General features: G+C 40.4%; 1 long non-coding RNA gene across 2 annotated transcripts; it reads left to right on the plus strand.

Annotated features, from left to right (window-relative positions):
* Positions 1-4,587: 4,587 nt before the first annotated feature.
* LOC123601689 lies at positions 4,588-12,356 on the plus strand. Of its 2 annotated transcripts, XR_006714240.1 has the most exons (4): positions 4,588-5,306; positions 9,668-9,810; positions 11,721-11,905; positions 12,146-12,356. It is a non-coding gene; the product is annotated as an uncharacterized LOC123601689 (long non-coding RNA). The 2 variants fall into 2 exon arrangements; XR_006714239.1 differs by lacking the exon at positions 9,668-9,810.
* The last annotated feature ends 2,466 nt before the right edge of the window (positions 12,357-14,822 follow it).

The raw sequence follows: 14,822 nt of genomic DNA on the forward strand, positions 1-14,822 counted from the left end.
CACTTAATGCCTACAGCCTTCTGTGCCATTTGGTATCTTTGTTGGAGATCTATTCCTAGCTGTGGAATATGCTGCCTCCAAGACCCAAAGAGGCCTACTGGGACCCTCTTCATGGTTCTTTCTTCATAAATTTTACTTCGAATGGGGTATTCTAGCATACCCCTAACCACCGGACCTGTAAAACTCACCCAACATTTCAAATTCCTGAATCCTAATAGGTGTTTGTGTGTTTGTGTTCTGTCTCCCACCCTCTGGAGCACAGGTGTCTTATCAAGGTCTCCAATGTTCCAGCATCTGCTTGTGTAACCTGCTCTATCAGCATGATATTACCAAGATAGTAGACACTACAATTAGTATCCACTAAGTGTAGTAGGTAGGAGGCCAAATACCTTAGGGGGCCACATACCTGGAAACTATTTAGGAGGACAGGTGAGTTAATATAGCCTTGAAGAAAAATTGTAAATCAATATTGTTGTTCATCTCATATGAATGTAAATTGTTTCTCATCCTCCATTCTAAGCAGAATAGAAAAGAATACATTTCCCAAGTCATTAACTGCATACCATGCATGGGAGACCTTGTAAACGATCCCATGTAAGGTATGGAGCTGCTATTGGGCCACTATTTGGTTGAACTTTAAGCAGTCTACAGCCATTCTCTAACAGCCATCTGATTTATGGATGGCCAGACTGCTGACTTAAATAGAGAGATAATATGATTACTTCTGCTGTATCCTCTATGTCTTTGGTGGTGGCATTAATTTCTTTATTCACGTGTTCTGGAATCCTATCAATCTCCCTGGCTCTAGGAAGCCTGGATGCATAACAACATCTCATACCACTGGCTTCCCACCAGCTGGAGCCCCTCTTATTAGTGTCTTTCTTTATTGTTTCAGTGGAAGAAGTGTCCTCTCAGGGAACATAGTCCCTTGATATCTTTTTAATGGATTCCTGATAGCATCATCATCATATATATTTACTTATATCATAATTCCTTTCAAGCGTCCTAACATCTCTGAGCCTTTAGGCCCCTTCTTCAATACTCTCCCACGGTAATAATGGTATTTCTACTGCACTTACTGTAGGCTGTCATTTGTTTCAAAGCTCAAGGAGATACCCTGATAGTACATAAGAATACACTCCTGGTGTCTTGCCTAGAAGGTAACTTTTGAGTCACTGGAGTTCTGCATCAGTAAATTCTTCCTCATCCAGCTTTATATTCCTCCCTCCCTAAGCACATTACCTTCAAGCTGTTTTCCATTTCTGGCTGGTACTTATTAGCCAAGCCCTGTAACTCTTTTTGTGGCCAATTCTCTTTAGTCTTCAGACCAAACCATTCTAAGCCTTGCTCTTGGTTTAGGTCTAAAAGCTAAAAGGGGAGGTGGGACAAGATATTGAGAAAAATATTTATTATCTTGTGTCACACCTCCCTCAGGTGAGGGCTCTTTATTGTCTCTGGCAGCGGAAGGTTGGTCTCTTCCAGCAAGGGGGAGAGGGCTACTTTACAGGGTCAGAAGATTTGGGAAAAATGGAATATCTCAAACACATCAGATGTCTTATTCCCTATTCTCAGTGTCCAACTCCTTCCCTATCAGAATCCTGACTTTTATACAGGAAACTTGCAGAGGTATGAATTCAGCTCCTTTCTTATTCTGTTTTCCAGTATCAGGTTGTTGGATTGAGCTTCTATGCAGTCTGGTCTCTAACTGTAGGAGATGAAGACCTTTTTAAATGTTGCCTATCTGATTTTGACATTATATCATGCATTGGAAATTGGCCTGTTATTTTCATCCTTTAGCATGTGAGAGGTATTCATTTAACAACCAACTTCATAGTCCAATAGTTACCATATCTTCCGCGCTTTCACAGCCTAGAGATAATTAAATAATTCAATGTGTAGGTTTCACCTGTAGCCCAACCCAATCCACTTAGTGGTTGCAATGTTTGGGTATGCTAGTGGTTATGACTGACCCATTCCACCATTAAGGGACTCTTGCTGCCAGGTGTCCAGTGAGTGATCTGATTCCAGAATTCCGCCCAAGAATCTGCTGAATTCATTGATCAAGCAAGTTATTAAGGGCAGCCTACATTCAAAGGCAGGGGAAAAAACCTCAGTCTTTCAATGGAGGAATAGCACACATTTATAAGAAAGGAGGTAATAAGCTATGGTGTTGTATGAGGTAACCCAATAAAAGCTGTTGGAATTACAAAGCTGAACAAAATTTAGCACCCATATTATAAATAAACAAAAAACCCTCATAGTTTAACATGGTACAAGCATCTGAAATAACTCAATCCACTTAGCTGGATAGTTCAATGAATTTATAATACAAAGAGATATGGAAAACAATTCCTAATAAAATTTTGGATAACTATATTACAAAAAAAAATATCCTTTAGAAACTGCTTGCCCTTAGGCATTTTAACTCTCATTTACCTCTTGGACGACAAGAGGAGACTCCATTAAGAACAGACTCAGCATCTCTAAAACTTGAACCTAGCACAGAGTTCTCTAAAGAGTCCGGCTACAAGAATAAAGGACAATTCACTTAATAAATTACAGCATTTGGAAACTAGTCAGTCAGAGAAAGACAAATATATGACTTCACTCATATGAGGACTTAAAGACACAGAAGAGATGAACACAAGGGAAAGGAAACAAAAATACTGTAAAACAGGGAGGGGAACAAAACATAAGAGACTCTTAAATATGGAGACAAACAGAGGGTTGCTGGAGGGGGTGTGGGGGGGGGGGATGGGCTAAATGGGTAAGAGGCATTAAGGAATCGACTCCTGAAATCATTGTTGCACTAAATGCTAACTTGGATGTAAATTAAAAAATAAAATAAATAAAATAAAATAAAAAGTAAACTAAATGAATAAAAATTTTAAAAAAATAACAAGTACTTCAAGCTAAAGCTAAAAAAATAAATAAAATAAATTATAGCATTTGTAGTTTATATGCACAATAGAAGTTCTCGGCCATTAACTGAGCCACAAAATAAATGTTGCCATTAGTAATCAAATTTATGTGTCTAGAGGGTTTAATGCTAATGAAATAAGTCAGTCAGAGAATGACAACTATTATAGGATTTCACTCATATGTAGAATTTAAGAAACATAAATAAATAAATAAATAAATAAATAAATAAATAAATAGGCAAACAAAAAAACCCAGAGTTTTATATATAGACAAAAACTGGTGGTTTCTAGAGTGAAGGTGGGGGTGAGGGGGATGAGTGAAATAGGTGAAGGAAATTAAGAGTACACTTATCATGATGAGAACTGAGTAATGTATAAAATTGTTGAATCATTATAATGTCCACCTGGCACTAAGAAAGCACTGTATGTTAATTATACTCGAATTGATAAAAAAAGGAATAATACATAATGTGAATTAAAATGTGGGTTAAAGGGGTGTCTGGGTGGCTCAGTCGGTTAAGCACTGGACTTCAGCTCACGATTCATGATTCATGGGTTCAAGTCCCACATCGGACTCTGTGCTGACAGCTCAGAGCCTGGAGCCTGCTTCAGATTCCCTCTCTCAAAAATAAGTAAACATTAATTTTTTAAATGTGGATTAAAAAGTCATAATTATGAAAAAGTAACAAAGCAGAATAAAAAACTGAAAGAAAATTGGCTCAAATGTTATAATTGCTTGTCCTTGGATAGTAAGATTCTGGGTAACATTTTTCTCCTCTTCCTTTTTTGTTTTCTAAAATTCGTAAGATAAAGGTATTTTCATTTGAAAAAAAAAGGAAGTGCAGCATAAAAATTGTAGTAAATACTGTATGGTGACAGATGGCGACTACATTTATCATAGTGGGCACTGAGTAATGTATATTGTTGACATAATATATTGTAAACTCAAAACTAATATAACATTGTATGTCAAATATATTTCAATAATGAAAAATGAAAATAATAAAATATAAAAATTAAAAACACTAAACAACAAAAAAGAGATCTGGATCTCAAGTGGCATGGCTTACGAATAAACTTCACAAGCAACTTCCTTTACAAATGCAAGGAATTCATTGCCACTGATCTCTTCTCTGCCAAACCTGCTTCCCTGGGCAAAGAACAGGACTCTGCCCAAATACTGTGCAGAAGTTCCACTAACCAAGTCAAAGCAAGGTTGGCCTTTCCGTGGCTTGAAGTTTCACGCACTGTTTCCCTGGGCACTTTAAAAAGTAAATTCACTCTTTGAATACAGGCATTTTTCAAAGATGTAGAAGTCTTTTATTTATCTCTAAAAACTTGGTGTTGACCAAGGAAAGAGGCAAAGCTAAAATAAAGCCAAGCATTATATTTGGGGGTCTCAGAACTGCAATTTGGGGGACACAGATTTGGGTAGCAGCCCAAACTGTGTCCTCTCAGAGAACAAAAGTCAAGAGGTTATGAAGACATAAGAGATGGCTTGTATTTGTTGTTTACAAAGAATTTTGATTGGTGTTGGAGGCAGAAAACGAAACTGAATATAATTTGTTGCTAAGGCTATCACTAAGCAAAGTTTCCTAGTGTAGCAAGTTGCAGGTGTTTGGGCTGAATCCTTGGAAAATATTTGTGGTTTAGCCCCGTCCAAAAGTTGATGGTTTCACTGATGAGGACGCACAAAAGGCCCATCTCCTTTCTGGCCTCCTGGCTCCATTTAAAAACCCCTGGACATACGTGACCTCATTTCATCTCCCATTTCAGTCAGTGTCAAAGGGTAAGACTACAAATTTTTAGTCTTTCTTCTAACTGTGACAGTAAAAAATGCTCCGTTATTACTTGTATCCTAATGGCAGAGGCTTACGTGGCACGAAGGACCTGGTTTGTTTCTAGAGACTTGAGACAGAAATCTCTAACAAGAAGTCTATAAAATTCCCTTTTGAAAATGCCGGCAAGCAACACGGAGATGTGTATCAGTAAAGAAACAATGGCCTGAAATCTGCAACAGTGTGTGGTATCACCAAGGAAAACAATAATTTAAGCATCAGAGTAATTTGCTGTTTGCATTTCAGTTTACTGCTGGCAATGTGCCCTACTGTTGGGTTTGCTGTAGCCTCAAAAAGTTTACTGTTCCACTGTGATTGTTCCAAGTCACTCCCAATTATTGGCGGTTTCCTTTCCTAGGCTTCATCATCATCATCATCGTCATCATCGTCATCGTCACCATCGTCATCGTCATCCTCCGATGAAATCAGCTACAAATGTTTTTAATTATTGGAATCATCAGTATTACTACCGTTTATGGAGGAACTGCTATGAAGCCTGTTCTCTGCTAAAATGTTTGCTAACATTTTATATTTACAACTCTTTAAGGTAAATCCTACACTGAAAGAAAGAAAATATCAACCCAAAGTCTTTAATCAAGCATGTATTAAGAGTGCTAAAATGTGGGGAGTAGCTTAAGATGAGTGTTCTGCGGGAAGCAAGTAGCTGAACGATTTTAAGGCTGATTGGGGATGGTCATTCGAAACTTAATTTTCTTCTAAGAATTATCCCCTGCGCAAATTCTTGGAAAGCAGAAGGAAATGAGTCATCTTAGTCATGGGACAGAAGGTACAACAGGAAGATGGAATCTCAGGGTAACAGTTATTGGCTGCTTAAGTGCATTTAGGGATAAGAGGTTGCGGGAACATTTGGAAGCTACGAATTTTGCAGGATAGCTAAGGTTTAGTATTGTGATTGTCTCGGATGATTGCAATTATCTCTTGAGTTAGTAGTTAGCAGATACACAGAGGCATTTGCGCTCTAGGCACTATAAAATATGGGATTACAGTGGTCAGGAACCCACGAAATAGTATCATTGGTAGACTGTGACACGTCTCTTTAGTCCCCCCACTTATCTTTCCTAGTCTCGACCAAGAAAGCACATCCGAAGGATTGAAGGCAATTGTTTAAAATGCATTTGCAGGGTGCCCGGGTGGCTCAATCAGTTAAGCATCCGACTTCGGCTCAGGTCATGGTCTCCCAGCCTGTGAGTTCGAGCCCCGAGTCGGGCCCTGTGCTGACAGCTTGGAGCGTGGAGCCTGCCTCAGATTCTGTGTCTCCCTCTCTCTCTGCCCCTTCCCTGCTCTCTCTCTCTCTCTCTCTCTCTCTCTCTCTCTCTCTCTCTCAAATAAGTAAGCTTTAAAAAATAAAAATAAAACAAAATGCATTTGCGATGTTCACATGATCTTTCTGCATTGGTTCTTGCCTGTGCTCTACCTTGACACTTTTATCAGGGCTATAAGTTTGGCTAATGGAACATGTTATAGTAATATTCTCAATAATTTTAAGTGAAATTGCCCTATCACTGCTGAGCTAAGATTTTAGTCAATTTTCCTCTCTTGTTTTGCGAACCAGCAATAAAGCACAGACAGTATAGAATCCTCTGATGAGGGATAACACATAATTAGCCAAGAGTTAGTCAGTGATTACCCTGGAAGTAACCACACATAATAAACACGGAGGACACTGACCATTCTCCAAAGCCTCCGATGGAGTAATAAAACATCCACACACAATTGCCACCAACTGCTTACTTTTGAGAGGTGATTAGAAACAAAATTAACCAGTCGACAGTTCTTGTACCAATTTGTATACTTGAACCTGAGGACCGTTCTTTTCACCTAAGATGTATACAAACATTGGAACACATTTATGTTTATATCTCTTACTTTCACTAATAAAACATTGAGGACCGTATTTTTCTGATAGTCTTTAGTTTTTTCCTGTAAGTCTAGTAAAGATGGATTCTTAAGTAATCAAACACTTGATAGAGACAACAGAAAGCACAGGAAATAATTCTGATGAAGCACAGATTACTTAGGAGAGAAAGAAAAACTCTCACCATCTTATCAAGATAGAGCAATAGTCCAAGAAACCTTCATGGCTTAGCAGATGAAGGAAAATTAAGTTTTAGTTCTACGTAAGCACACCTCGTCTGCCAGCCCCGAAGACAGCAGAGGGTGGACACCTGCCCTTTCTTCTCTAACCTCAGCTCTTCGAACTTTCTAACGCAAGCGTCAGTCTCTAGCTGTGCGTAGGTGACTAGGCAGGCTTCCCACAGCAGAGGCCAGCCCACCTTGCAGCCACTTCTTCCGTACTTTGCAGCAGTCCCACAAACAGGGGCATCGAAGCAGCTGGCATCTGGGGCATCTCTGCACTCAAGCGGCAGTCCACCAGCATCTACACACAGGCCACCCCTCCCCATACAGAGGTCACGGGCCAACTTGAGATTTCCCTCCTGAAGCCTCTTTCCCGAGACTCCATTCTTAGGTCTCCTAGCTGGCTCACCAATTGTTGGTTCCTAAACTTGGGAATTACCTAGGTAACATCTAAAACTGGCCGCTGTAGTCAGAGGGCAGGAGAGACTGAGGAAAGAGGCAGCCCACATCGTATGGCAGGTGGCAAGTTTAACAAAGAAGAAAACTTCCAGATAATGCTCCTTTGGGACAGCAGCATGATGAGCATCTCTCCACACCTGCCTGCCGGAATCTTTCAAAGTTTATTAAGTTTTAGAGAGAGGTAGAGAGAGAGCATGAGCAGTGGAGGGTTAGAGAAAGAGAGAGGAAGACAGAAGATCTCAAGTGGGCTCCATGCGGTCAGTGCAGGGCCGGATGCGGGAACCCAGGAACCATGAGATCATGACCTGAGCTAAAATCAAGAGTTGGACACTTAACCGACAGAGCCTCCCAGGCGCCCCCTTAAACATTTATAAAGGGACCTTAACTGGATTCAGTCACATACGCCATCCAGATCGTCTCAACAACACATTACTCCCTTGAGGCCGCCTCCTTGAAAACAGCTCCCGCTGTGGACAGGTGGGCAGAGTGTACATTCCAAGGACGGTGGGTGGGGGCCTCAGAGCCTCTGATTGCCCAGGTCCAGCTAGACGGTCAACGGGTAGCTACATCCTCTTGACGACCACCTCTAGTCAGCCAGTTAGCTAGTCATTATATTAAGCAATTATATCTTTTTTTTTTTAGTGTTTACATTCTTCAGAGGGAAAATTTTTTTCAATGTCAAAGTGAAGCATTTTCCTATAATAGAATTTGCTTTATCATCTTTTTCATATCATATCAATTCCTTCTCTTGAAGTTTCATAAAGTGTCATTTTTTTTTTTTATCTTTTCTTGTTGTTATTGTCTGTTTCCTTACCGGTTTTGGTTGGTTTCAAGTAGAAGAATGAGGCAAAATGGCTTTATACTACTTGATTAAAAAAATTAAGTTCATTTATTTGTTTTGAGAGAGAGAGAGAGAGAGAGAGAGAGCTGAGGAGGGGCAGCGAAAGAGGGAGAATCTCAAACAGGCTCCACAGTTAGCACGGAGCCTGATGCAGGGCATGAACCCACATACCCTGAGGTCATGACCTGAGCTGGAATCAAGAATCAGATGCTTAACTAACTGAACCACGCACGTGCCCCTATTCTACCTTCTTTAAGCAAAGTGTATGATATAATTTAAATGCTACATTCAAATTATTACGGATTGTGAAATATTTTTGCTTTAATTTACACGTCGCTCAAAAATGCTTACACAATATGTCTTCTCTGCAACTCTCTGACATCAGGACTTCATAGGATATAGACCATTGTAAGACCATGTCCTTGACTCTAAAAGTCAGATGACAGTGGAGACGAGCTACTGGGGAAATGCTATGGCAGTTTCAGAGGTGGGAGATCATAACTCTCTTAGGGGATCATAGGAGGTTTTTGAGAGAAAGTGGTGACTGAGGTCATCCAACCTATGTGTTTTAGTTTCTCAATGCTGTCCTGACAAATTACCACAAGTTTAGTGGCTAAAACAACACAATGTTGTATACACAAATGTACTGATTTAATGCTCTGCAGGCTAAGGAGTGCTACATGGGTCTCACCAGACTACAATCAGGTGTTGGCAGGATTGCATTGCTTCCTGGAATCTCTAGAGGAAAATGTTTCCCGCTTTCTCCCGCTATTAAACCCTGCCCACATTTCTTAGCTGATGGCCCCTTCCTTCATCTTCAAAACCCGCAAAGTTGCATATCTGCCCATGTTCCCTACTTACATCTCCTGAGAAGGGCTCACAGATAATCTCCTCATTCCAAGGTCCTTAAGTTAATAACATGGGTAAAGTCACTTTTTACCACGCAAAGTGACATGATCACCGGTCCCTGGGGTTAAGAGGTGGACATCACTGGAGACCATTATTCTGCCTACGCCACTATTCCCTCAATGTGATATTTTCTTCTCTCCTTCATGAAGCTTTATTCCAATCAAGTTGAATGTTCCTGCCTCCCTGCCTCTGTTCATCTCCTTAGTTCTACCCAAAATGTCCTTCCTCTCAATTTCAGGTCATCTCAAACTTGTCCACCTTTCCAAACCAATCTGCCCATGAAATATTTCCCAACCATTTTCGTGCACAATGACATCTCCTTCTTTGAAAAGTCTGTGCTTTGATTTACCTTGAACTCAGCCAGGGGTACTATGAACTTAAAGAAATGAGTATCCCGCATATTGATTAACAGCAAGTTTTGAAATACACTAGCAAGACTTCAGAATGAACCTGATCTGTGGCAACATAAACTCATTGTCGGAGGTACCCCAGAGAGAGTGGTCGTTGGTTTAGTCCAGCTCTTCAGGTCACTAAATAACTGAGGTTTTGATCCCGAGTTTAAGCCGGATCTTCTTCTCTCTTTCTGATACTTCAACGTCCAGGTAAATTCTCGGGTCACCGAATGTAGAAATGCAAAGGTCGTAGAAATCGTCCCCCTTACGGGGGAGGCGGAGTCTTATTCCTATTTGCGTGCTGAGCAATGGAAGGATGGAAGCATGTTCCCCTCACCAAACGCCCTCACCTGGTAGGTCCACAAATGTCCACAACCATGCCTGCCATTGCACGTGGATTTTGAACTGTTAGGCATGAAACGAAAGCAGTGTTTTTCCAACCACTTCAGCTCTCAGTGAAGAAGGGAGCTTTCTCTGAAATGCTGCGGCATATGTCGTCTTGGATTTATCAAACACTGCTTTGAAAAGCGGGCTTTCTTTTTATGCCTAGGCACTATTTCCCGCGATTGATTTTAGTGCTGCCATTAATAAGCAATTGCCCTGTGGAAAATGCATTCCACAGAGAATTCTCAAGTAATGATAAACGCAGGGGGCACAAACATCATATTAACTATTGTTTTGTCACTGTAGCATTTCAGGGTTCACATCTTAATCACTCTACCTTCAAAGTGTGAATATTTTTTTTAATGTGCGAAATTATTTGACCTCATAACAAACATATGAATCTGGGATCTTTCTTACGGATAATCCCACACCTTGTGTTTCTTACTGTCATTTTAAACAGCTTGATGTGTTTTTACTCAGTTGATGAGTCAGAAAAATACTTAATTTTGTAACAATAAAAATGGTAAGCCTTTCACACATTGTGTTGATAAAACAGAGATCACCTGTCAGAATTTATGCCTTAAATAGGTTTATAAACATTACAGGGAATTAGGGGAAATAATTTTGTTTCAATGAACAAAATATATTCACGTATTCATGGAAATGTATGGTAACATTGCCGCTAATGATCACGTCAGTTGAGACTAGAGTGGATACTTATTTTTCTTTTGATTTCCATGGAAAGCTCCTATACAATATTTGATAGATTAATTAATCTCAAAGGAAGGGCATCTCAGTGCCTCCCAAACCATTATATTTCTTTTTTGAATTATATGACATGATTATATGAATTACACGATCTGGAAATTTCTTCGCTTCATTTAACCCCAAACATGAATCCTCTGTTCCTATTTCTTTCTGCCATTTCTGTATTCATGATGGTTAAAGAGTAAATGTACCCAATCTCTGATTTGCAGGCCTGTCCTTTATAAACATAAAAATGACTATTATGTGTTTCCATAGAATTCCCCCTTGTAAATAATGCTACCAACATTTGTTGACATTTCTCTTTGTAAGCCTTTTATAAGGGGAAGAGATTAATATACACAGATATGAATGTTGTCTTCATTTCATCTGAATGGCACTATCCTCTCCATCCAAACAGGAAGTGAAAGGGCTTTATTTCTGTTCTGTTTAGCCGATCCCAAATGTCTATTATCAGGGTCTGAATTTTTCATCATTTCTTACAATCTCACTGGTTACGGTATTCCTAGGTAGGCATTGTTATTCTATCATGTGATAAAGATGAAATACAGATACTGTTCTCGTTTGAAATACAATTTTAGAACCCATGGCAAATTTAGACTTGATACTTAGAGTGCTCTTTTGATGGCAGAGGGTGCCGAATCCAAAAAGATCAAGTATAAATCGCCCAAGTTTGCACGGTGTCCCAAGGGACAGGAACTATTCCTCAGGAATACCGTTGCCAGTCCAGTGCTGTTTTCCTAACTGCCTCCTTTACAGATTAAAAAACACTTGTAATAGATTGAAGAAGCTATGATGAATATGGGGCGCCTGGGTGGCTCAGTCAGCTGAGCGACTGACTTCAGCTCAGGTCAGGATCTTGTGGTTTGTGGTTTCAAGCCCATGTCAGGCTCTGTGCGGAAGCAGGAGCCTGCTTCAGATTCGCTGTTTCCCATCTCTCTGCTCCTCCCCTTTTTGTGTTCTGTCTCTCTCTCTCTCAAAATAAATAAACATTAAAAATTTTTTAACAAGAGCAATTTTGTGTATGCTAATTAACATTGCAAAAATGAAATGTACTTTCAAATTTCTTACACAGGTTACCACTGACCAGTGAATGACTATGTATTTTTCTTAGCCCCTCGTCCTTTTAGGTATTGTTCCTCTTCTTCCATTGCCCCCAAGATACTGTGTGATATCTTTGCAGAGAAAAAAGTCAGCTCTCTCGGGGTTGTACCACACAGATGTGGTTCTCTGCTTTCTTTGTGGTATCTGAATGTTTCTTCCTGACGTCCATGGCACATGACTGGTATTTGGCCATCGGTAAGCCCTTGTTGCATGCCCTCATTATGTCCCAGGGGGTCTCTGTGCAGCTGCTTGTAGGGCCTTATGGCATGGCTCTTCTAAGCAGCATGACCTATATGACATTGACTTTTTGCTTACCCTTGTGTGGTCCAAATATCATCAATCATTTTTTCTGTGATATTTCCCTTCTGCTTTCTCTTACATGTGCAGACACTTCCGTGACTCAACTTACGTTTTTCTTTTTGTCTGGATCTACAGGAATCCTCAGTGGCCTGATCATGATGGTCTCCATGTTTGCATCCTGGTGGCCATCTGGAAGATCCAGACTGCTCATGGGAGGCGGAAAGCTTTGTCCACCTGCTCCTCTCACCTGGTAGTTGTCTCCATCCTCTATGGGACTCTTCTTTATCTCTGTTCGGCCTGGCTCAAGTCCCTCCCTGGATCTCAATAAAGTGATTTCTCTGTTGTATACTGTGGTGATGCCCATGTGGAACCCCCTTGTCTACAGCTTGAGGAATAAGGAGGTAAGATATACATTTGGGATGAAGTTTGAAAGGAAAACTTCTCCAGCAGTTTTGGTAATTAGAACTCTGTTGTGTTGTACCTTAGACGTTGGTTTATAACATGTCAGAAGAACACTGGGCTGAGAACTAGAAGTTCCCTTTATTCCTGAGTAGTTACCAGGTTACTTATAGACTACTTCTATTTTTTCATTAGTCTTCTCCATTATAAAGTGAAGGGGAATACAAAATAATTTACAGATATATTAAAGACACAAATGTACTATATGCCAAAAGAAAGTACAGAGGAACATTTATATAGTCTCCTATGTGGGAGGACATTTACTCCAGATTAGAAGAGCAAATGTTGTAAGGGAAAGGTCAACAGTGTTCATTGATAAAGGTTCATACACCTTGTTCTGTTGAACAATGGAAAGTGAGAGGGCTTTTGCAAAATAGGTAATGTCCTGAGGAGAAAGTCCTGAGCCCAATGTACATGTGTATGACACACAGTAGAGACGTGGACCATTAATGGCTGGATGAGCAATGGGTACAGCCGGATATGGGAATGGCCAAAAATATAAATATACTAAGATTGCTGAACTCCACAATGGCTGGGAAAAATGAGATCACAATGACGAGACAGTGTTTCTTTGTCATTTGTCACGTTAGCAGACATCACAACGATTTGTGCAATGCTGGTAAGGTTGCCAACGAATATAGACCACGACATTGCACTTAGCGACAGTAGCTAAGTATAGAACAGCTACATTTTCAGAAAGTAATTTGATGATTTCTGTTAAAATTCACTTACTCGTTGACCTGACTGTCTTACATTTGGAAATCTGTGCTGTCGCAATATCAACACCAGACATAAATGCTGCAACATCATTTGTAGGGGGGAAAAAAACGAAACAACCTCAATTTGTATCATTAGGAGAAACATACATTCTCTCCTTGAAGTGTTGGGGGGCTAATTATTAAAAAAAGTAAATTAAATATTAATGTTTTGGTTCGGAGGAAACGTCCTGATACAATCATTCATAGATAAGAAAAAGAATCAAGTCAAACCTTAATCTGTAGAACCGATCACAGTTTGTGTGGGTTTGCAACTTCCTGGGGAGCTTCCGCTGAAATCCGCAACCGGCCCCCATCACCAAAGGCGGGGAGAGACCAAAGAGAGAAGCAGGCCACTCCGGAATGGTAGGGAGGAGGTTGAACAGACAAGAGAACTTACTTGCGAGGTTGTCCTGGGCACAGCAGTAAGACCATAGCCCTTCTGCCTCCCGCCCAATCTTGAAAGATTAGATAGAGGCAGTCACACATGCCGTCCAGAGTGTCCAAGAGCACATCACTGTCTGAAGGCTGTGTCCTTGGGGCAGCTTTTGGAGGCCGAGAAGGCAGGCAGAATGCACGTTCCAAGGACAGGGTCTGGGAGAGGAGCCTCCAGTTGCCAGGGTCCAGATCACAGATCAACCAGAGGTCAGATCTTCTCGTTGACCAATCCCCCAACATGCAGACAAAGGTGAAAAAGGTGGGGGTAAAACCTACCTCGTGTGTAAAAGACATTGGTGTGTGCCTATGGACATGATCATAGAATTGTGCCAAGTCACTGGCCACGCTGTTAACATTGGTTACTTTAGTAACATGACATTGAAAGGAGCCACAGAGAGTGGGGGTGCTTCGTGCTTGTCTGAGTTGTCGGACTTGTTTTGCAACAAATATGCTTAATTTCATAACTAAAATTTACTCTTGAAAAGCTGCCATCTGTGTCAAAACTGAAGGCATGAATAAGTGAATGAATGAAAATATCCATAAGCAAATAGATTTAGGCAGATGGACTCAATGCCTTCTGGTAAAGCTATTTCTCCATCCTAACACTCTCTGGTTTAATGAAACACTTTTACCTACTGGTGAATGAAATCTTTGTCAAAAACTAAGTAAAAGCGAGAGATTCGTAGCACCTCTCTGCTTCCATCTCACTTTTTCCCTCTGAGGACCAGTATCTCCCCTCACCCCCGCCTTCACCCCAGAATCTGTCATTTTTATACAAGGTGGTGTGTTTTCTCCTTATTAAACACTTTGAAATGATAAAAAAAAATGCTGAATTCAAAATGACACAATGCAAATGATGCAATTTGAAAAGTAAACTACTAGGTTAATTAATTATTAATATTCAGGTAAATTTTATAGTTTATGTAGCACAGCATTTCAAACAAGGAATGTATGCTTCTCCTAGTGATCCCCCTTCAGCTGGTTTCCTTTTATTCTCCCTACAAATGATGTTGCCACATGTGTATCTGAGATTTATATTTCTGTAGCACAGATTTCCAAATGTAAGAGAGCTAGGTCCCAGATTATGAATGATTAACTTTGTTAGTTGTTGGGGGCGCCGGGGTGGCTCGGTCGGTTGAGCGTCCGACTTCGGCTCAGGT

The sequence above is a fragment of the Leopardus geoffroyi genome, chromosome D1, assembly GCF_018350155.1.
Source record: "Leopardus geoffroyi isolate Oge1 chromosome D1, O.geoffroyi_Oge1_pat1.0, whole genome shotgun sequence".
Classification (NCBI taxonomy): domain Eukaryota; kingdom Metazoa; phylum Chordata; class Mammalia; order Carnivora; family Felidae; genus Leopardus; species Leopardus geoffroyi.